The sequence below is a fragment of the Rhinolophus sinicus genome, linkage group LG01 (assembly GCF_036562045.2).
Source record: "Rhinolophus sinicus isolate RSC01 linkage group LG01, ASM3656204v1, whole genome shotgun sequence".
In the NCBI taxonomy this organism is placed as follows: domain Eukaryota; kingdom Metazoa; phylum Chordata; class Mammalia; order Chiroptera; family Rhinolophidae; genus Rhinolophus; species Rhinolophus sinicus.
In genome coordinates this window covers 184,670,103-184,694,722 of record NC_133751.1, presented here as the reverse complement: position 1 = coordinate 184,694,722, position 24,620 = coordinate 184,670,103, and the positions used below count along the sequence as shown (strand labels likewise).

General features: G+C 41.5%; 1 long non-coding RNA gene across 4 annotated transcripts in view; it reads left to right on the top strand.

Moving 5' to 3' along the window:
- Positions 1 to 24,620, top strand: part of LOC109445030 (uncharacterized) — a 282,305-nt gene that overhangs the window by 39,700 nt on the left and 217,985 nt on the right. The gene's annotated exons all lie outside the window — the stretch shown is intronic.

Below are 24,620 nucleotides of genomic sequence, written 5' to 3'. Positions count from 1 at the left end.
GAAGGAACATGTACATGTTTATCTACTCTGCCATCTTGGATCTTCTCCCCCAGTCTCTAATTTTTTAGATGAGGAAATTGGGCACAGTAAAGTGGCTGAGGTAGGATTTGAACTCAGGCTGTTTGGCTATAGAGCCAATGCACTTAATCAGTCATCTGTCTGGTACTCCTCAATGTGGTAAGTGGTATTTTTATTTTACTTTGTTTTATTTTATTTTATTTTATGTATGTACATATGTATATGTGTGTGTTTAGTTTCAAGTGTACAAAACAACATAGTGATTAGCCATTTATATACTTCACAAAGCCCAATAAGTCTATTACCCATCTGATACTGTACATAGTTATTTGACTTTTATAGACTATACTTGGGTTCCCTATGTTGTACTCTATATTCCCATGACTATTTTTTTTATTTAAGGACGCTTACTTAGCCTGGTGGTGATCCTCAGGGTTGATTGGGAGGGAACAAAGCCTGGTGATGAGAAATCTAGTTAGGAGGCTATGGCCCAAATTCTTGGCATACCGGAAACATTTGCATCTTTGTTTCCTGCCCCTCCATCACTTGATTTTACCCATTCCCACTAGTCCCATGGTAATTCCAGGCCCCATTATTTTCTGCCTCCTACTTTGTTCCCCTGCAATCCATTCTCCGCTCTGCAGCCAGAGGATCTTTGTAAAGAGCAAATCTGCGCATGTAACTCCCTTGCTAAAGCCTTCCATGTAAAATCCAAACTCAGATTACAAAGTGCTTCATGAGCAGGGTCGCCTCGTCCTCTTCAGCCCCATTTCTAGGCACCTGAGTCCTTTCACACCAAAACATGTTAGTTGTCATTTTATGCAGTCACAACCCACTTATTAAACCATTGTATTTGCTGAATGAAGCAAGTCAGTGAGTAGGAATAGAGATTAAGAGACAGACATGACTAATAGGCAGATGTCTCATGTTAACACTTCCTCCCTACCTATTGGCCTGAGGCAAACAAATCCATTCCTGGGCCTTCGTAGTCTTTCTTTCTAGAACTTGTCTAGCAAATATTTTCCCCTCTCAGCTCTGCCCATTTGGGGGCAGGGGGAGGGTGTCAGTTTCCAGGCCTCTATCCTGTGACTCTCCCTTGGCTCCTAGCTCGGCTGCTTGGAAGCCTGGGGCCTGACCACACTTATTGCAGTTCTAGCTCCAGGAAGCCAGCCTCTGAGCCCCTCACTTCTCTGCTGCCTTGGGAAGAAAATTCAGATCATGTCAAGGAAAAAGGAGAGGGTGATACAAAGATGAGTAGATGGTTTCAAGATGGCTGACTGAGAGAATGACAAAGGGAAGAAAGCTGGAGCTGGTAAAGAGGGAGGAACGAGCATGGTGGTGATGGTGATAAGCAGGGGAGCCTCTGGAGGCAGCAAGGCTGGACTCCAACCCCAGTGCCTGACCTCAGGCGTGCTGCCCAGCTGCCCCCGCCTCAGCTCACGGTCCCTCAAGTGGGGCCCATCATAGCACCTGCTTTACAGGGTCAAAGGAAAAGTGACCCTCAGGCAGTAATGCTGGCCCATGGAGGGAAGCACCTTTTAAAAGTTGGCGGTCATTAATTTAAGTGGGAAATGACAGCAAAAGAGTATGCCCTATATCAGCGACTTTCAAACTTTTTGGTTTCAACAGGGCCCATTTCCACTCTTCAACATTACTGAGGACCCCAAAGAGCTTCTGTTTATATATTTATCTAGTGATTCTTACCACATTATAAATGAAAACTGAAATATTTATTAATTCATATCAGAACAATAAAAACCCATTATATGTTAACACATTTTTTTAGTTGTAGTATTCTATTATTTAAAACTATCATAATTTGTTTCTTAATTCTCCCGTGGAGTGGAATAGCTGGGTGGTAGAATGTGGACACTTTTAACTTGAAAGAGAAGTTTGATAATGTCTAATAAAGTGGTTGAACCACAGAATGAAAAATAAGCATTTTTTCCAAGACAAAAGTAATTGGGAGAGTGGCCTTGCTTTCCATTTTTTGCAGATCTCCTTAATGTCTGGCTTAATTGAAGACAGCTGGATGATCACACAGTCTGTTGCAGTATCACATGTCAGGTAGCCTCCAGAAAACTCCACTACACACTTGTGAGAAAATGAGAGTTAACAGTCGTGTAATGTCTTGGTGCTACTGTGACATAGTTGTGAGCTCAGCAGTGGTGGCTTGAAGGTGTCAAGCATTTTGGAAACAAAACAAAACAAAAACCCTCTTCAATCTGTAAATAAATATCGTGCCCAAAATGAGATTACATGTCACCTCCATCACATGAGCAAAAATTAAAGAGTCTGACAATACCAAGTGTTTCTGAGGATGTGAAACCTCAGGAACTCGCAACCCTTGCGAGCAGGAGTTATAAATTGGTTCAACTGCTTTATTAGACATTACCAACGTTCTCTTTAAAGTTAAAAATGTTCATACTCTATCACCCAGCTATTCCACTCCTCAGGAGAATTAAGGAACAAATTATGAAAGCTTTATATAATAGAACACTACAATTAAATGCTATAGTGCATAGTAACAGTAATAAAATACTATAATAAGTATCCACTAGAGCCATGGTAATATGAATAAATTTCACAAACAGTGTTGAGCAAAAACTGAGTAAAAGAGACGAAAATCCCTTGTAGCATTTATGTCAAGTTTGAAAGTGTGCCAAATAAAACTCTACGTTGCTGATGGACACATACATATGTAGTGAAAATTTACAATCATGCACGGTATGAGAAACACCAAATTCAGGACAATCACCCCTGAAAGAATGAGGTCTGTTTATGAAATCATAGAGGAGTTTTGGGAGGCTTTAACTATATCTGCAATGTTTTATTTATCTATTTTTAAAAATCTGAATAAAAAAAAAATTAGTTAAATCCTGTTTAAGCATGTATTTATCTGGAAAAGAGCATATGGCAAGAAAACAGGGCCATGACAATAAACGATTTAAAAATTGTCTTCTAAAAGCTTCTGGCAATGACCCCCATCTCCTTCACTCATACTGACTGTATGGACAGGGTCAGTTAGGAGCAGCTGGGTTTCAAATGCCCATTTATAATTGATTCTTTGGCACTGACCATGGACTTCTTGAAGGAGACATTTAAGCACGTGGTCTAAAGGCCAAGCCGAGGTTTGTCTGATCTCTTCACACAAACCTGTTAATTTACAACCTATTTGATCAACAGAAAGACATCAGCAAGATCAAGAAGTAGTTCCCTGGGAAAGTTGGTTCTGAGTTAGAGAGTCAGGAACAGATCCTCGCCCTGGCTGCCTTGCCCTGACCTGCCCCCAACCTCCCTTTCCAGCCAGGTTTTGGGGTCAGGGATTCTCACATTTCTGAGTCTGTCAGGGTTGGCAGGGGTAGGATCCAAATCTGGCAGGACAGTCTGGGATATGTGTTTCTGTGGGTGGATGGTCTGGGAATTTGGGGCCAGGAGATGTGGGGTGGGAGGCAAACCTGCCAGCGCAAATCTCTGAATTGGAACAACTCTTGATTCTTGGTCAGCTTCAGGGTCGTCACTCAAAAGGGAGGTCTCTGTCCTTTGTTCCACGATAGAAAAAGGCCACAGATCCTTTTCTGTCTGCCACACAGGAGACACTCCGCCACTGGACTCCAGAATTTCCTTATAGGCAGGGTTTAGGGATGCTGATTTGGTTGGAAGGAAGGATTTGAAGATGTGTTTATATGTCATTTTTCACAAAATGGAGGCAGCATTGTTTGTCGCTGATGGAGAGATGGAGGTTGAGGTTAAGATACCCACCCCTCCCCTCTCTCCCCTGTAGTCCCCCACCCACCCCCAGTCTCCCTGTGAACTCAACAAGAGTTAATTCTTCTCCTTTGCTCTTCTCAGTGTCTGAAGTGAGTACTCAGCTTGGGGATTTGGGGAGAAAAGGCAGAGACTAAAAATAAAAGGCAAAAAGGAAAGTTAAGAATTTTAAGAATTCTCGAACAGTCTCCAATATGTGTTGGTCCTGATATTCATTGAAACATAAGTCCAATTCATTAAAAGTACATTTTAAATTATATTACAGGTTTTTAACAACAATAATAACAACATATTTAAAAAAGACATTACTTATCCTTCCAACCCAAGTGGTCTCATTTCTGGTCATTCCTTTTTAGTCCTTGTTATGTTGACATGTTCGAACGGCTGTAGATTATTGGGCATATGGCTATTATGTTACTATTCTCACTATACATTTTTCTATGCTCCTACCTAGTCCGCACACGTAGTATTGTTTTTTACTTTTGGAAGCAGCTCTATTTTTTCCAGTTTTATTGAGATATAATTGACATGTAACATTGTATAAGTTTCAGGTGTACAACATAATGATTTGATACATGTATATATTGCAAAACCATCTCCACAATAAGTTTAGTTAATATCCATCACCTCACATAGTTACAATTTTTTTCCTTGTAATGAGAGCTTTTAATAGTTGTTGCCTTAGCAACTTTCAAACATACAACATGGTATTGTTAACTATCGTTACCATGTTGTATTAGGTTGGTGCAAAAGTAATCGCGGTTTCCGCAATTATTTTTAAGCTTTTAAACCGCAATTACTTTTGCACCAGCCTAATACATTAGCTTCCCAGAACTTATTTATCTTATAACTGGAAGTTTGCACTTTCTGACCATCCATTTCCCCCACCCCCTACCGCCTCCTCTAGGAACCACAGTGTATACTCTGTCTCTTTGAGTTCAGTTTTTTAGATTCCACATGTACACACTTATTATTTTTTTTCATGCCTGGTAGAAATCTGTTGCGTGTGTATGAATGGATTAGAGAAAGTTTCTTTGTTCTAATTCAGGAATTACATGAAGACCTTATAGAGTTGATTCAAGAATTAAAAGTTACCATAGACGTAGCATGTTATCTAGACAGAATAAAAGCTGACTAACTGTTGACTGTTATTATCTATAGCCATACTTTTACCTTTGTTCATTTACAAAGCCCCACCCATGTCATGAAAGTCTGGGCCTCTGCTGTGATACCCTGCCACTTCTTCTTATCCATTTAGAGACAAAGGTGCACATAGCTGGTAACTCTGGATCTCAGCAGCTTAATTAACTTCATCTTCCTTCTTTACTATGGAAGAGTAACTTTCGATGGGGGGAGAGTGGAGCAAGAACTAGAGTTGGGCTCTGGGATGAGGCAATTGCAAAAGTCCTGGGCCATTCATTCCCATTTTTCGTGCTACAACAAATATTTTTTAGGCACCACCTGTTTTTTTGAGCCAATCACTGAGCAAGGCTCCTAGGCCCTGAAAATACAGATGAAAAAATTTTCTGCTTTCAAGTTGCTCACTATGTAGAGAGGAAGATGTTATATGCAAAAAGGTACGTGGGAAGAATGCACAGCCTAGGAGCTCGGGGAGCAGCCTACTCCACACTGGCTGATGCTCAAACTGAGCTGGGGAGGGTCTTTCTGGGAATAGTCAACTGTTTAGACAATGGCAGAAAAGAGCCAGAACATGAAGGAGCTTGTGTGCTGTGATAGGACGGTCCCCCACCTCCCACCAGTGATGTCAGAAATTGTAATGGACAGAAGAAATGGATGATGAAGGCTTACTCTTTCCTCCCTCATATTCTCCTTTGTTTCCTCCTCTACTGGGCCTACAGATCTGTCCTGCGATCACTTACAAAGGTTATCGTTGGGGAGGAGGAGGAGAGAGGAGAGAGAGAAGGAGAAAGAAATCAAATAATGACGGTGGAGAGGAGAGGAGAGTTTTTGGAGTCATCTGGCTGGCACCATCATTTGTATTTAAGAGATGTATGGAATTTAGGCATCTGAAAGCCAGAGACTGTCCTAGAAAATAAATTTCCCATGCTACACAGTAATTCATCAGCCTTAAGCTTCATATCCTAGTTATTTATGAGCTTATATAACTTGAATAAATGCCAGGCAATTTTTTTTCTGAGTTTGGTTCTTCATTTAGTAAGTTTATTTTGGAACCTTTTTTTCCCCCATGACTAAGTTAAAAGTTAGGTCCACACATTAAAAGGTGAAGAGTATTGATGTTTGGGGCAAAGAAAGCCATCATTCTGGTAACTCCTAATCCCAAACCAACTTTTTTTGGGTGTCAATAATGAAGCAGTTAAACAAAGTGAGCTGGTGTTTTCACTTGAGATATGTGAATAACTGTGAAGAACCAATGATATATTGACATTTCAACTTTGAAAGTTCTTTTAAAAAATAACTTATTTAACCTTGTGATGTTTTTAACTTCCATGAAGTTCAAATATATGTAACGTCTTTAAAAAATGTTGAGCTTGATTTCAATATTTTTGCTTCTGCTATATGACTAAGTGATGCTTAGGATACGGCTTGAACACCTGAGAGAATATGTTAGTTCCTTTAGCAACACCTTTTAAGCAGTTACTTCAATGCACTCCTTAGTAGGTACATGAAAACTTTTTTAGCGGAACAGCTATGATTTAGGAGAGATAAAGCTGTCAACTCTAAGAATAAACTACATAAACTTTCAAATCCATTGTGGTCCAGAAGATCCTACATGTCATGGTAGAGTTTCATTTTGGAGCGAGAAATAATAATTGAAGTTGACCGGAAAAGTCTAGTGGGAGATGATTCAAAAGCCTCATGTTAAAGAAACTGTAAGAGGAAAGCAACACGAACAGTGAGCTCATCAACATGGGGTGTAAAAACAGACAGATGGGGGGACATTGCAGGAAACAAATGTTATAACAAATCTACTCTTTTCATTCCAAATAATTTCCCCAAATAATCAAACCTGTAAAAGTTACATAATGTGTGATTATCAATGTTTTATTGTTTCTCTTTTAGTTTTTCTTTCCTTTTTTTCTCATATCTTGGCCTGTGGCCATGTAATAGGCAGAATTAGCAGGTGTGTGTTCCTCAAAACTAGTGAGGGGAGAAAAGGGACAGACCCAGTGAGCACTCACCATCAGTCAGGATTATGTTCAGCTCCAGGGCCGAGAGACCTGGCTTCTTTGGCCTAGAGCAAGAAGGGGGATGTTTTCCTTATGTGACCAGGGATCTGGGCACGGCCTTCCAGAGCGTGTGCTGGTGCCTGAGGAAGGCACTGGGGACCTGAGCTCCTTCCCACTGCATCGTAGGCTTGGCCCACTGCCAGGCATTCGTGGTTATGCTCCCAGCGTGAAAAAGGGGGAGGAAGTGGTGAACCGGTGAAAGGCAGAGGCTGTGGATTGGTTTCCGGGAATCTCCACCTTGCGATTTTTTGCTTCCATCTGTACTGAGACAGCACTGATTTCCAAGGCCATCTTGAACCATAAGGAAATCTAGGAGAGGGGAAGGTTTTTAACTGGGTATTTTGCCACCCCAGATAGCATCGAGTTCCCCTGATAAGGGGAGAATGCTTTTATTCTTGATTTTAAAAGTATTTCATTTATTCTGTTTGCCATTAAACACAAGTTAGGATTAATTATTTTTCTTATGACCTGTCATCTCCAGATGCACTTAATGGTAGACACTCAACAAAGTGGATGATTGATTGACTCATGTTACCAGTAATTTTTAAGCATACTTCAATTTACTGGGATATTTACAAACGAAATATATACTCTTGCCTTTGAGGGGCTTATAGTTGCAATTTTAGGCATTCATATCTATAAAATAATTAGACAAAGATCCGACTGATATAAAGAGTATATTATCTTCTTCATGTATGTTTTGTTTTCTATTTATTCATAATGTTAATGTACATAATGTTAATTTGTTTCCAGGGGTGCTTTCATTAAATTATTTGCTTTAAATGTGACCAGTGGTGCAGAAGAACATAATGGGGGCATTAGACACTTGGATTCTCATTGCATCATCATTTGTTGGATGGTCACACATCCTTTCTGCTTCTCAGTTTCTTTATAGCATACGGGATATAACAGTAACCCTGCAGTGTAGGTTTTGGGTACGTGCGAGGCTACATAAGACAGTAAGGAGCATGAATGGGTTTGGAAATCAGACCACCTGGATTTCTCTTCCAGGTCTGTCTTTTACTAGCTGTGTACCAGTTTCCTGTGTGCCTCAGTTTCCCTATCTGTAAAGTGGGGTGATAGTGGTACAAACTACAGAAGACTGGTGTGGAGATTGAGTTAATATAAGCAAAGTGTTTAGAAAGAACTTTAAATACTCAGTAAAAGTGGGCTACTATTATATAGTATTTCTAATTGTTTATTTAGAAGTAAAATAGAATCAGTCTAGAAGTACAGGCTTGTTTTTCTCCGGTGTATGTTTTCGTGAGTGTTTCCATTGTCATCCCCTCCACTGCCCTCCCATTCCCCTCCTCTACCTTCTCTCCTTTCCCCTGCTCCTCACATATTTTGCTTGTGTGTGTGTTCACATCTTTCACTGGGCCAGAGGAGACAAAAGGAGCTGCTAAGGTGGCTTCAGAGGCTGAGAGAAACAGCTCTGCAGGCTGAATGCCGTGAACCAGTGTGACGGGCTCCTGAGCTGAGTGTCAAGCAAAGTGACCAGATGGAACCTGCTAGCAGAGATGTTGATTTCAACTCTCACACATGTTCCTTTTTGGATTCACCCCAGGACTCTTGACCCTACCCTGCAGTAGTTTGAAATGAATTTTATTAGGCTTTCACTAATCCCGCATCTAGTTTTCCCTCTTGGTAGCTGGTATCTAAGCTACATGAGAGCTAGAACCACATACTTGGCCAATATTCTGCCCAGGCATCTCCAGACTGTCCAGCTCCCTCTCTCTGTTGCACCAAATCCAAAGAGTGAGGTCAGGGGTTCGAGGCCCAACACAGGTTGTTAATCAACAGAGAAAAGAGGCTATTTTGTGTTCTTTCCCTTTTTCAATTTCCTCCCGAACCAAAGTTATAAGTAGGATGCTCTGTGACCTATGGGTCAAAAAGGGAATAATCAGGCAAATGAGTTTTGATTATAATGACTATTATGAATATAACATATTAATAATTAATATGAAAGATTCAGCTCAAAGACAATAAAGACATAGATTCCATGAGTTATCGCTCTCTCTTTTTCCAGTTCTTAGTTCATAACTTATCTCTAGATAGAGTGGTGATAGGATTTTTAAAAGCGAGTAAAAAAATTTTACCCCCAGAAAATAACTTGCTAATTTTTATCCTGAATAATTCCTTGACTGATGAAGCCCCATTTTGTCTTATACGCGTATTGTTTGCAAACCGAAAAAGGAACAATAATTCACACTAATAAACAAATCCGAGAATGCATTTAAAACCCTTTTATTTTCCTATTTAGAGAAATTTCTGGAGAGTGATTTCCCAAGGAAAACAGTTACAGCACTTGTGTGTAAATATATCTTCTTGCTTTTGTTTTACTTTAACCTGAGTGCTTTTAAAATTCTTGTGTGGAATTGATCTTCCTTTGTTAAGAATACTGCTTTTCAGAATACGTTTTCTAAAATTCCTTTTTAATTTATGCAGCCCTGAGCTTTCACATTTCTGGTTGAGAGTATTTTTCTTTCTGAATTTGAAAGGAGTGATGTCTCATCAGCATACTTGATGTTGTAGGTGTGGGTTTTGCTTTATTCCAGCAAAGCAGTTGGTTCATTCTTTCGCTCATCCTCCTGGCTAGAGAGATATGTAAAGGGTGACACACTGAGTTCTTCACAACTCTTTGCCTGGTTTTTCTTTGTAGTGTCACCCTCCACGGAGTTTAAATACATGCAATGTTAAGAAGAAATAATCTCATTTGATAGTAAGCAATGGCTAGAATGAGAAGGACTAGCAAGTATTTTGTGAAATAGCAAATTATCAGACAGTGTTCACATTATCAGATGATGTCCACGTCCCCCATTTTGATTATTAGGCCCAAATAGATAACCTTCTCCCCTGTGATTCCAGAAAGATCCTAACGATACTATATATGAACTTAGAGCATTTTTCATTTAAGCAAGACTTCTCAACCCCTTATTACTAATTCTTTGTTGCAGGGACCTTCCTTTGTATGACTGGATATTTAGTGGCAACCTGGTCTCTTCCCACTAGATGCCAGTAGCATGCTCCTCCAGTGTGACAACAAAAATGTGTCCAATCATGGCCAGATGTCCCCTGGGGAGCAGTTTCACCCTCAGTTTTAGGAACCACTGGTTTACAGTGATCTTCAATCCCAGAGTATAGTGACAGTTTCTCTGCAAAGGGCAAAAATGACTAGAGGATATTAGGAACGCGAACCCCACGTGGCTGATGTGGAAACGCAGGCACAGCAGTTTGCACACGCCTCGTCTGTAATAAAAGGCGAACCAGAGAGTTAAACTTCCTGCAGGGCTTGGATCAGTCTGCCTAATTGACTCTGATCAGATGAATACCAGGAAGGGGGAGGCACAAAACAGCTAATTAAATTTCACTTTGACTAGTCCAGTTTGTCTGCTAGCTCGCAATATATTAGAGCATGTTTCCCAGGAGTTTTCTATTTTTCAGGTTTCTAACATAAAACATATACTAACTATAAAAAGGAATTTTAGAAATGGTTGCAGTAGAAATCAGTGATTATTCAAGTCCATTAAAATTGAAAATGTAGGAGTTTTATTTTCTTCCTCCCAATCGCTGCCTTTGAAATTATTATTTGTTATATTTTTTATTACACAGCTAAAATATGTTCATTATAGGGAAAGAAAAACAAACAAACAGGTATAAACCAAAGGGGGGAAATCATCCCAAATCCCATTACCTAGATATAACTATTATTAATATTTTGATGTATACTTTCCAAAGATATGATTACATAGCAACAACTCCCTTTTTCATAAAGTCCACTTTGAATAACACTTTAATATTTACTTTAAATCCAATGCTACATCATGGTAGTGTTATCTTGGTCTTCATAGGATACATTTCTTCTGTAGACTCAGATGTCTGATTTACGGTTATTGTTACAATATCCTAGTGAGGTAGAAGGAACAAGTATTATTATCTCTTATTTATGGAGTATTAAAAGGTAAAGAGGGTTTAAGTGGGTTATTTAATGCCATAGAGTTTATCAGGGGAAAAGGTTTGAATAAGATTCCAGGTTTTCTGCTTCCTAATTCAATGTGCTTTCCATTAGTCTATTTTAATTATTTTAAATATAGACTTATATAAAAACTTTCTTTACCAAAACTTTATGTACTTTAGAGATAACTTTTAACTTAGATAACCCCTAAAACCCTTATGGGAAGTTGTTAAAAATGAAGGGAGACAATGGAGGAAAAGCATAAACAAAATGAAAGCGATAAATCAGAATCAGTGCTTGCAAACTTTGCCCTCCTTTCCTTAAATTGAAGTGCTATTTAAATTTGCTGAGCTCTGTGGCTGCTAGAGAATTAATGTGTGCATCACACTTCTTTGAGCTAGAGCAAAGAGGTGTATAACTTAAAGACCTAAAGATGGCAGACAAGTATTGTAAATCAATGAAATGGACTGTGTGTGTGTGTGTGTGTGTGTGTGTGTGTGTGTGTGTGTGTGTGTGTGTATTAGGGAGTGGTGAAGACTGGAGTACACCATAGTAGGCATGCTCCATCTAAAGGGAGCAGCCACTCCTCAGCTCCAGTGGGAAAATGGGCCCACTGGTGTCTTCTGATTTTTTTACTGAAAAACCCGTAATTGGATTTTTATGTAAAATATTTGGATTAAAAAAAAAACACCAGTGGAGGCCACATATACTGGGGGAGCCAAAAAAATGTATACAAGTGGACACTTTGGTTAACGTTGCTCAAGCAGTAGTTCGCCATAATCAGAAGTGTCTGGACGCTGATGGTAACCACTTTGAGCACCGCTTGTAATTGCAGAAGCCAAACGTGACTTGTGTTCATCTTTTGTTATCAGTATATATTGAGTATTACGATTTTGATACAGTTTTCCTTGCTTACAATGTGTATTCATTTTTTTGGCACCCTCTGTGTATTAGCAAGTAAAGTGTGCCTTGCAGGCCTCAATCTACTCTTTGCATATTTGATTTTTGGCTTCCAAATATTTTTATATTTAGAGTTCCACTGAAAATAACAATTGATGTGTTGGGTGAAAATTTTTCTTTCACTTGCCAATACTCCTAAGAAGGACCTCCTCAATGGTGGCTGATTCCTTCCTCTTCCAAAAACACTCCCCAACTTTGTTTCCGTACAAGGCGTCTCCTCTCCTGAGGGTGGCTGTCTACCCACTCTCCACATGGTGGGTTTCATGTAGGTGCGTCCTCTCCCAGGACAAGGGCTCATGGCATTGGCTGGGGGGCAAGCAGCAGGTGTCTAGTCAGTCGCTCTGACAGTTGTCATTCAGGTCTGAGAAAATCGCCTCACCGCGCCTACTCTTGGTGTGGTAGTTCTTCCCTGACAATCTCCCTGGTCCGTAACCTCTCTAATTATAGATGATGTGTCCTTGCAGGAATCAGAAGGTGATTTTCTATTCACAACCATGAGCAGTTGTTTTTCCTTAAAAACATATTTATGAACTGATCTATTGTTTCCTTCAAATATAATAAACCCTTTTCTTTAGAATGGAAGGGGGTAGTCATTTCTGTCAGATCGTGTTCAGATTAAAGGCATTCCAACATTTTCTGTTCTGGACCACTTTTAAATTTTCTGTCATGAGAAATACATCTATGTCATGAGGAACGGAATTCTGCAAGTTCAGGAGGCCAGTCGCACCGTGATTTATTTTCCATTCGTTTCCTCCCATGCTCTCTAAAGCACATGTTAAAATGGTACAAACCCAACCCCAGGTTAGACATAAAAATGTGAGAGGGCATTGTGCTACGTAAATAATAAACACACAGATGTGATGCTAAATGGGCGCAAAATTCTTCAAAGTACTTTGGGAAAAACAGGAACATAAAGTTCTGATTTTCAACACAGAATTACGTTATTAAGAAGTTGGCCACGGGAGGGCAGCATTGCCTACATAAATCACAGAATGGAGACTAAATTTGAACCTCACAGATGAGGTTCTTCCACCGTTTGGTTTCAAACACAGGGAATAATAGACGCAGCATTATTTATGCTTGAACATTCTCATTTTTTTTTTCAATGAAACATCTTCATCTGTTGGTCTAGGAAGCCATCAGGACGAGGCTGTTATCGTCTAACAACGGCACATACGTATCTTTTTTCCTTGTAGTTCTTTCTTTCTTCCTTTCTCTTTTCTTTCCTAGCATGTCTCCTTCCCATTCTACTCTCAGTTTCTGTAGTTTGACGATTTATTTTTAAAAAGTCACCCTGCGCTTTTATAATCCTGGTCACATTAGTTAACCCCGGGGAGCCTAAGTGTCTTTATCTATAAAACTCCAAGCAGGTTAGTGCAGTGGATGAAACGTGGCCTCAGCCATGGACACGTGTTGTTTCTGCCACTTAGAGACTCGCTTTTCCCCCATTGGTGAACTGAAGGTAATAACAGCGTGGATTTATAAAATAGAAAATGCCCAATAAACATTGAAGGAGATGTGGAGTTCTTTTTTTTTTTTTCAATCGGGTGAGTGGCTAACGTTTAAAAATCTGGAGCGATACCATCAAATTTCTCATTGATCCAATTTCACTCATGCGTGTTACTTGCCTGGTTTCTGTGGGCGCTGGGGTTGATGTCCCTCCCTGAATCCTTCCATCTCCCACCATCTACTCATTATCTTCAGATGACGATTAAAAACTGCACCACGGCCATCAAGAACAGCAGAAGGAAGGACAACTTTGTATTTCCCCCCCAGGTTGCAGAAGATAATTTGCTTAGTCTTAACAACTCTGCAGATTCTTTTATCTGAGCAATCCAAAGCCCTTAACGCTGCAATTTAATCTAATTTGTTCCTTTTGTCAGTTTTCATTTGAGGCTAAAGCCTTTGAGAGAGGAGGAAAGGGCATTTCCTGTGGGAAATTTGGTTTCATTCATTCTTAGGCAGCAGTTTGGGGGGTCAGGTTGTCAAACTGGGGAGGACATCTGAGGCCTGATACTAGAACAAAAAAGTCACTAGGGGACAACAGACTTAGGGCAGTTATGCTGTGACACCCTTTCTCCTTTTTCCCTCTTTACTTTTCTTAGCCCTCCCACCTCTACATGTTAGGGCTTTCTTAGTTTTAGTGTTAATCTTGGGGGAAAAAGAATTTGTGATTTATAAAATAAGATTGATAAGATTATTTCCTCAAAGCAGAAAGCCCCCAGGAGCCCAGAGCCTCTCACTGGCTTCTAGAACTGGGCTAAGTTACCAAAGGAAATCACCGCTCATTTATCTGACCCTTTGCAGTTAAATATTCAGAGACGAATGTGCTTGTTGGAACTGCTCTCGGGGTGGCAGCAGACACTCAGGATGGTGTTTCAATTTAACATATTGCATGTCAGCTCATTGAAAAACATAGCACACCGACGGGCTGCTTTGAGAACACTTTTCAGACTATAAATCGGGGCGGGAGGAGATGCTTAATTCAATCAGGCCTGAGGTTACATGAAGGAAAAGCAAGCCTTTCCCTCCCAGAGTTGACCCCGTTCAAATAATGTGGCAGCTAGAGAACTTGGAACCGTGTTAGTAGGACTAATGCAAATAAACCAGAATCAGGTAACTTCGCTGCCAGCCTAGCAATCGAGAGATCCAATGTGGAGACAGACAAGGGCTCTGATCTTCCGACTTCATTCTGTGTGTGAGGAACACACATACAAAGATGGCCCAAGAAGCTGCATTGCTGTTTCAGATTATAGTGCAAAGGACAGACTCTCTTAAAAGAACTTACTTCTACAGAATCCTGTTGTTTGCCAGCAGGGACTCGGGAAGCCTTGAGTCGGTCCTCTATTGGGACTCCGTGTTTCAAAGGATAAATCATTAACTAAAACCCACCAGTTCATGAGTGGGGACACCTTGTCAGTATTTGGGATCCTAGGCCATGGAGTACGCAACAAAGAAAGCATGTGTATGCAGAAGGGGAAGTGAGCAGCCATTAGGAAGTCTGGGGTACTGAGTAGGTCACCAACCCAGCATGCCACACACCGGAAGGCCCCCACAACTCAGCCGGTCCCTCCTTTCTCACTGAACTCTCTCTGAGTTTCACGGACTGACGTGATCACGGTTCATGCATCACCTGTCTGCCTCCTCTCTCCACACCTCCTCAAATTGAAAGCTAGGATCCCATGACTGAAAGAAAACAACCAGGACGTGAACATGAAATCACACCATTTGGTTTTAGCCAGAAGACAAGAAGGCTGAAGAAATAACTTTAATTCAGTCAAGCCAATCGACGTGGGGTGCTGGAGCCCTGGTCATCATGGAGTGGCCCCGTCTAGAGCACATGGTTTCTGGTGAGGAATGTCATGCAGGGGAGGAAAACGTTTTTCTGGACCCTCTTAGGGTCGTTAGCTGGGTCTGAAATTTAAACAGACAAGGACTGATTCACAGGAGGAAAGCACACACGTTTACTTAATATAAGTTTTAGGTGACATGGGAGCCTTCATAAGGAAATGAAGACCCGAAGAAATGGTTAACGCTGAGTATTTTTATGCTAGGTTTGATGAAGAGTGGAGAGTCATGGGAAAATGATAGGACACGGGGATCTGAGCTTGGTAGTAAGCTGGGGGAAAGTTAGCAAGGCCTGTTGGTTCAGATTCTTTTTGAAGTCCCTCCATCTTGGGAGACAAGATGTTCGTTTCCTGCAGGTGAAACGAACGCTCTTATGACCTGCTCCAGGACAAGAGTGGAAGGAAGGCAGGCAGTTCAGAGAGACCTCCCTGCACCTGCTGTTTCTCAAACTCCTTCAGCGTAAAATAGTCAGTACAGCCGGGTGCCACGTTTTGGGTTAGCATGTCCCGAACCCCATCAGTCATGCTGTGAAGCAAAGGAGTCAGTGCCTTGGAATCATTATCCGCGCTCTCACATCTACAGTCATATATTGATTACACTCGTTTTTCATTCATAATTTTCCATGACTCATATTTTCCCATGATACATCCTATCAACCCCATTAGCCCCTTTGGATCTATTTGTTAGCTGGATCAATTCTTGTTAGGACTTTAGGTTAAGTTAATAGTTGGGGGAGGAGGGAAGGAGAGTTTTGGGGGGAGGCATTTATTCACCTCTCCTGCATCTGAGTAGAGCGACACAAACCAGTTTCCTCCCCCCACTCCACCGCCTTTTAAATCTTATCCCTTCTTCTCTCAAACTTTCTTATCCTCCTCTGGGTCTTCTTTCCCTTACAAATTACAAAGAGGGTCTGAATGACATTGTCAGGGTTTATGACAGAGGTCGTGTGTGCCTCCCTCTAAGCAGCTGCCCTTTGCCCCCACGCCCTCTCTAATGAACAGCAAAGAAATGAATAGATGAGGGATCTGAAGTGGAGAAATAAGAACAGCAAAGTAAAAAAGTGTGTGGAAGGCCTGCAGAGCAGAGGAGCTGAGGCAGGAAGTCAAGATCCAGTGCTGAGATGACAAGATGTGTGGCTTGGGCTGTCACTCACCTATCAGGGCCTCCGCTCAGAAATCAGGGAGGCCAGACTGGACGAGCTCTAAGGCTGGCTCTGGGGTTCCATGAGGTCATGAGCTAAGAAGCAGCAGCTTGGAATGTGAAAACCCTGCGGCACACTTTAAAAGTTAGTTTATTCAAAAGGAAACCATTCTGTGATCTGTATATTTATACCCCATTACCACTGCAGTTACATATGAATGACATATTAGCACCTATCAAAAAAGGAAAGAAAATCACAAAAGGCAGAATGATGAAGTAGGCGATGACACTCCCAGGCTCATTCTGATAAATAAGCAATTTGTTTATTCCCTCTGTACTTGGGGTTGCCACTACATCTGGACTGGAGAAACCAGTAAATATGTTTAATGGGACAAGAAAATCAAAGCATTCTATGCATTGCACACTAGTGTTACTACAGGTTTCCTTTCCTTTTTTTATTATTAGCCATAACCTTTTGGGCCTGATCTCATATAAGAGCCCTGTGCAATCCCCAGACGGGTGAGAGGCCAGCTGGAGCCATCACCATGTGCAAGGCCATCTGCTAGTAATTCTCATGACAATGGTCAGGGCCCTTCTGATACGGTGTACGGAGCTGACTTGTGACACGATTCAAGAATATTGGTTTTTATTCTGGTGTTACCATATATATATGTATGTTCAGCTAATAATCCAGAGGGGTGCAAAACCTGTTTAGGCCCACAGTCATTTTCCACCCAGCTAATGCCATTTGCCTTGTTTATCTTGATCCACACATTAACAAGTTTATTCTTTTCTTTCCAGTGCATTAAGTAAAGGAAACACACACATGCATGTACACACACACACACACACACACACACACACACACACACACAGCCATCTTACTATCCTTATGAAAACCTAATGAAAATAATAGCAAAGAGAGGCAGGGTTCATTCAATTTGGTTTAGACCTGAGCAACGTTAATCACCCTGTCTCAAGACAGCCCATATCTTGGGGCGGGGGTGGGGGGGGGGTGTCTATGAAACCCCTGTTCAGCAAAGGCAGAAGTCAAGCTGACAAGGTTCACTCAGGGACTCCTTCTACCTGGCACTGAGAGAGTTAACCTTAAAAAAAAATTGAGAAGCAATCCTGGCTCGTGTTACCCATTAGCTGGGTGTATTGACCAAACTCATAGTCAGATAATGCAAACAATAACAAAGTTATTGATTGAGGAGATGTCAGGCAAATAGGTACTTATCATGATGCTGATGATAAGCTCGGGGTCTCCCTCATGTGGCAGCGACAGAGGCCTATTGATTCTGCAGTTGGTCATCTGCGGCTTCTAGCCGACATGGGATCTGCAGGCTGATTCCATATGCGGGAGCTGGACCTTCCTAGCAGAGCAGGGGAATACGGCAGTCACCTAAAGGTGACTCTGCCACCAAACTCTGGCTGTGGGCAAAGGAAAGGTTGACTCCACGTTAGAAATAGGAGGCTGTGAGCAATGCCTGGCAGTGCCTGGCAGGGTCACAGAGCACTTTGGGGCTGTCTTTCCCCAGGACTGGAGGATACACACCAGAGCAGGTCCTTAAGCAGCTGGCATTAGTGCTGATCTCTGAGCTGACCAGTAGGGGTGCGGAAGACAGATGAGACCCACAGACCCTCCCCACTGAAAACCAAATGTATCACCTCCACAGCACATCTGCTCCCCAACCTGGGCCTTCCAGTTGGCAGGGAAATCTGGCCAGACATATTATTATTGCTTCTCCCAGCATGTGATCAGCCTGAGGCATTCATGGTTGATTGTCTAAATTTTAGATGTGAACCAGCAAAACGCCATCTCTCCTAGCACTTTTAGTATTAGCCGATTACATGGTCTTGGAGGAGATGTAATAATACTCATTATTTTCTGGATGGCTTTGCCAGAAAAGGATGTTTGATGTCTGCCAAGCAGAGCTGGTGATTGTTTTGACACTTGACTGTATGAGGGAGCGAGGGAAGCTAGCATGGGGGAGTGGTGTAGAGGACGAGAGGAGTAGGGGATTATGTATTTTCCTACTTACCCATAGATAGCTCTGTAGATGATTTGCTGGCCTCCTATGTGAGGGAACAAAACACTTTGTGCTCATTGTTTTCAGTTCTTCATACAGAACAACACTGAAGGGTATGGGACATTTACACAGTGGTTATGCTCTAGGAAGGAAGAGGAATCCCGTTCATTCATTCATTCATTCCATCGTTCATTCAACAGGTAACTACTGAGGGTCTACTGTGTACAGAGGCGGGTAGAGCAGCTGGGCAAGGAAGCCGGTTCCTGTTCCCATGTTGGTGTCCATGTGATGAAGGGTAGGGTGGGGTGGAGACAGGGAGTACGCAAACACGTTTACTTACTCGTTGCCCTATTTTTGGAGATGTTAGTTGTTTCCGATTTCCCTGCTCCTTTAAACAAACAGTGGGCCTCTTTCGGAGGCCTGGCATTATTCTGTGGGAAAACCGTTGTTGGTTTTAAAGGCACCACTTTCTGAATCGGGATGTCCGACATTACAGATGTTGTTTTGCAGACTTCTCTCTTAGAGTTATTATTCAAAGCTTATTTTTAATACCCTCAGCCCTTTGAGGGTGAATCTCATTTGACTTTTAGAAATAGTCAAACGTCATCTGGCCTTACATCTGGTGAACATGACGAGGATGAATCATCACCATCTTTTGTTGTTGTTGAAAATGTGTGACTATACAGTAATGTGACTGATTTTGGGGAGGGGGGAGGCTCCTTACAGCACTCTAACAGCAACACAAAGAAGGGCTTCTAAAGCGTTGGGAACAATGGTCGTATCTTTGTCATAGGGAAGCAGGACAGGGGAGGGAGCGAGGGCGACGGCGTCAGAGTTCTCCGTCTCCCCTCCACGCTGGCACTTCCTCCCTGTATAATGTGAAGCCAGGTCCTTGGCCCCCTCTAAGCCTCAAGTTGATCATTTACAAAACGAAGCTAATTTTCCACCACACAGAATTATTATGAGGATTAAATAACATAAAATAACTAACAGTAAAGCATCTGGTACAGTGGCTGACATATGGCAGAAGTTATTATCAATAACACAGGAAGCACTTCCCACAAGGAATAAATTGAAGGGAATGACTAACTTCCCACCTGTTTATTAGAGATGTCAATTCCACGCTTAGGATACTTGGATACTGCCCTGGGTATTATCTATTTGCTGCCCCAGATCCACTCTCCATCCTTCTCCAATCTGCTCTGTGTCCTGTGTGGACTGCATTGGGCAGACCCTGGTTTCCTGGCTTCTGGATGGATTCAGACAAGGGTGGCACTGACAGGTGATCAAAAGGTGGGAGAAGCCAGTGGCTGGGGTATTTGTTCTCTCATCTTGCTTTCCTAGAGGATGCAGCCCTCTCCTGGAGGCCACAGCTCTTCTCCAACAGCTTCCATTCCCCTGCTTTATCCCCCTGTCACCTAGTGCTGGTGACAGCTCTGCTGTTGCTAACCTCAGGGCTCTTCAGCATCCTTGTTGGTTTCTTTTAGCCCTACCCATACCCGCAAATAAACTCTTCATTAAAGTCTCCTCTATTACCCTGGCTGGATCCAGTTATCATAGTCTTCTAGTGTTGATCTATTGCCCTAAGGTTGAGATAACAATGATTTGATTGTGTTGATTGCATCTGGAAGGAGGATAGGATCTTATAAATTTTGAGCTATGCACAAAGCAGAATTTGACACACTGAGAGCAGCTTCAGAAATGCGTGTGCTTCGCTCTCAGAGTTTGCTTCTGAGGCAAACTGTCGCGTTTTGCTTGTTCCTTCATCCTCCTGTAACGTTACACATGCCTTCATGTTAAGTGCTTGCATTGTCAGAGGAGCACTCGGAATAAGTAATGCTGCTCAGTGAGTCACAAATGGAATCCATGTCATCCAGTGTCATGAAATGGATCTATAACTGGCTTTTTGTCCCTCAATTTGAGATGATCTAATTCAATTTCTATGATTTATGGCTTCAGAGAAGACACTTTCTGCCCCCCTCCTGAACTTTCATTCCGTTTGTCTCTTACTCCCAAATTTCCTGGGATCTGAAGGAAATTCATTTCTGCAGGCGAGCTTGAGCTTATGGCCTCCATCTAGAGCTAATTACGATCACTTTGTTTTACTGTTGCTGCTAACACAAGGGATATGAAGTATCATCAAAACCAATCTGCATCTTTGGTATTAAGAAGATATTTCTTGTGTAGGAAAACCAAGGGATATTTTTAGACGTTGGCTGTGCAAATCAAGAGGATGGTGTGAAAGGAATGGGCTGGTCTGATTGCCAACATGAACTGCTAGTTCAAAGATGGGTGTAGTGCTCAAGTAGCTACTCTAGTGGACATTGCCCAGCCTAGGTCCCTCCACCAGAGGCTGGCACCACCCCAGCTTCTGGGAGTGTTGGCTGCTAATATCACCTAGCTTCCCTTTCTCCAAAGAATTGTCCTGGGCCAACAGGAAGTTACTGTCCTCTCCACCCAGCCTGAATCAGTGATTGACATGACAGCTATAAAAGGCAAAGTTCCTTGCCTAAAGGGGTACAGCTCTGCAGGGCCTCCCTTCGTCCACTCTTGGTCCCCACTCTCTTCCCTAGCCTGCTGCCCTTACCTCCTAATAGCCTCTTTCTTTCCAGTGCGTCCCTAGTAAATCATGTCTCAGTCTCAGGATTCCTGTCTCAGGCTTTGCATCAGGGGCCCTGACCCTTTTCCTGATCTTATTGTTGAAGAAATGTGAACTGGGAGAGGTGGAGAGAGAAAGGTACTCTTCCTCTTACACGCATGCAGTTGATTTGGCAGTGGCTGCTTCTCAGGACGTTCTCAGAACAATAGATGCTGTTTTGATTACTCCATTTGAAGCATCTGTGGACATAAACAGTTGTTTAAGTTTTGACTTTCACCGGTTGTGAGAAGACTACATATTCTGATCCTAAACCGCCTCGGGATAGCTTGTATCACCAAAATTCTCGAGTCGTAGAGACCATTCGCTGTTTGTTCTGCTAGAGTGTTTGCCAGATCGTTCCTCCTTGAGGCTTCCATTGTCACTGTAGGTCTGTGGTATATTTCATGACTTGGGAACATGGTCTTATACTATCTGGGAACCTCTTGTCATTGCTTTGTGGGGAATGTCCTCTCTCTTCCTCTTTGCCAAATCAAATCACTCATCACACAGAAACCACACTCCTAAAACATTCTCCGAGGGACCCTGTCCCTCTCTGGCCCTCTCCAGTTACTCTGCATCCTTCTGACAACCAGTCATTATAGTTCCTCAGAGCTATGCTCAATCAAACTAAGTATGTGGTATAACATACATAAAGGGCATACACTTCAAGTGTGCAGTTTGAGGAATTTTTACGTATGTGTTTTCCCAGGAAACCACCACCTGGGCCAAGATCTAGCACATTCCAGCATCCCATGGTCCTCAATCCACTACCATCCGCCCACCAGTAAGAGGTAATTGCTGTTCTGACTTCTAATAACAGACTTGTTGTGCCCGTTCTTGAACTTCATATAAATAGAATCATACAATATGTGTTCTTTTGTATCTGACCTTTTTTACTCATTGTTACATCTGTGAGTTTCATCCACATTGTTCTTTTGTTGATAGCACTTCTTGTTATATCTTTTTATGTCTTATTATTCTGTGTGTTTTTGCCCTGTCTTCCCTTTTTCCTTGCATACCTCTTAAAGTACAGTCTATCTTTTATATATGACACATATTAGCATATTGTGGACATTTAAAACTATTACATGAGTGCATGCTGACTAGATTCCAGTTCATATTGCTACTTAGTGAAAGCAAGCTTTGTCCTCTCTCCCTGGTTGTGTTGCATGTGTAGTTGAAATAATTGTGTCTGGGGCTGAAGCATGCTTTACTGTAATAATAATAATAACAACAGTAATAAATATTTATAGGACCTTTATCCAAGGGATTCAGAGTGACTTGCAGTTTCCAGTGCACTTTTTCATTTTCTTTTAGAGCTTGGCAGGAAAGTCAGTAAGGTCCTTTTGCCGATGGGTGAGCTCCGGTGCTCTAAGGTTAAGCCACTGACCCCAAGTCCTAGAGAACATTAGTGGTAAAACCAAAGGTATAATCTAGTTTTACCTCACTCTTGGATTTAATCCCAAGATTCTCTCATCCCTGGAAGTCCTTTACGACTATTCCCATGGAAGGTGAGGCATTAGTTCAACCACATATATAAGGAGAGACTTGAAGTTTTGGAATAGTATTGTTGTATGAGTTCTTCTTATGCTGTTGTTTCAGTCTATGTGTGTGAGGCTTGAGGGCCTAGCTTTACATTTATTTTGTCCTTTAACTTTTGTGATACATTTTATAGATGTTACTTTTAAATAAATCAGATGTAGGAAGTTATACATTTACAGTTATGATAAGGGAAGGTGTTGATCGGTGCCTTCCTCAATAAAAGTACATGATCTCATTTTCTGGGGAGTTCAATACACTGGGGACCACAATTCAAAAGAGACCACAGTGATGACCACCTTCTTATCATATCTTTTTTTTTTTTTTTACTTTTTTGGCCATAACTTTCTTTTTCTGTTTCCTGTGGGATCACATTTCCTTTTTACAGTAGAGATGAATGGGAAACAGGACTCATAAACTGAGGGAAACTTAGCAAGTCCTGTTCATTGAGATTTCTATCGACACCCTTTTATCTTCAGAGATAAGGGCGCTCCTTTCCTCTGGATATAAGGAGTGCACCTCTCAATCAAAGGTCTTATGACCTGCTTTAGGGGAGAAGGTGGAAAGAGAGTCCTTCCTGCACCTGCTGTTGCCCAAAACTCCATAAATTGAAAATACAGGCATACCTCATTTTACTGCACTTCATAGGTGTGTTTTTTTTAGAAATTTTACCAGCAGAAGAATTACAACTTGCTGTACTGTGATACTCACTTTATGGCAGTGATCTGGAACCGAATCCACAATATTTCTGAGGTCTGCCTGTGTTCAATATACCAAAGTGCCGTATTTTATTTGGGGTAGTGTGTTCTGATCCTCGTCATTTGGTTTGTTGAAATCTCTTGATATCATCAGCATTTCACTTCTTTATAAATGGGCTAAAATGGGCACTTCTCCTGGTTTTTAGCTTCTTGCCATTTTTCTTGCTGAACCCAAGTTCATGACTAGGATAATTGTCATTTTCTTAATTTCTAGGGTGATTTAACAAGAAGCTCTATGAACAACAGCATAGATAGATCGATAGATAGATAGAGAGAGAGAGAGAGAGAAGAGAGAGAGAGAGAGAGATAGATATGTATCAATGGCAGCTGATCCCTTAATTTTGAGATCTGTTTAAGTGTTGTTGACCACAGACAAAAAGTCAGCCATGTATTCTTTCAGCAAAAAGGATTTATTTGTGAAAAAAGAAAGGATTACAATCTAGTACGGGCAGCCATGTTGAGCCACATACAAAACCCCCTGCAAACAAAGAAAAGGACATTTTTTTATGGAGGGTAAGAGGAAGTCAGGGGAGGTGAGTGGGGCTGTTATAACCGCAGAGTTCTTCCTGTAGGGCTTTTGTGACTGACAGAGAGTATAAGAGCTCCTTCAGCAGGCCCCTCTGATTCCTGTCTTTGTTAGAGTCTGTCATTAAATTTGACAGTGTTTTTGATTTCTCAAGCTTAAATCAAGAAGCTACTGAAGTAATGAGTAAATAACTATTCTTGAAAAGCACACCAGTACTAAATATTAACAAACGATCTGATGATGGCACGTATTAAAATTTAGATAATCACATTATTTTGCTGTTTTGAAAAAAAGCTCAAAATGTCACGCAGTCTCTCAGTCCAGGAAGGAAAGGGCTTTACAATCTACTTTGTTCATGAGATGCTGTAACAATAAACAGAACTGCAATTCTGGAAACATCTGTTAAACCAATTACAGGGCTAATTTTCATGTTCTAGAATGGGTGGATTTGTAATTGGTGAAAAATATGATAACCAAGAGTAAACAGGATCTAAAGAAGAGAGCAGATGATGGACAGAAAGTGTCAGTAGGATCTCGATGGTGTCCGTGTTTTATTACAACCTGGAAATTGGACACTTTTACATGCGATGTATTTTCTTTTCACATAACAGTTCGCAAATAAACAGTAACAGTGGTTTTAGGTGATTAAAGCAATACAGAAGATTAGTTTTGTTATGGGTAATCACCTTTGCTTCTCCTTTATTGATGAAAAGAGCTTTTCTCAGCGG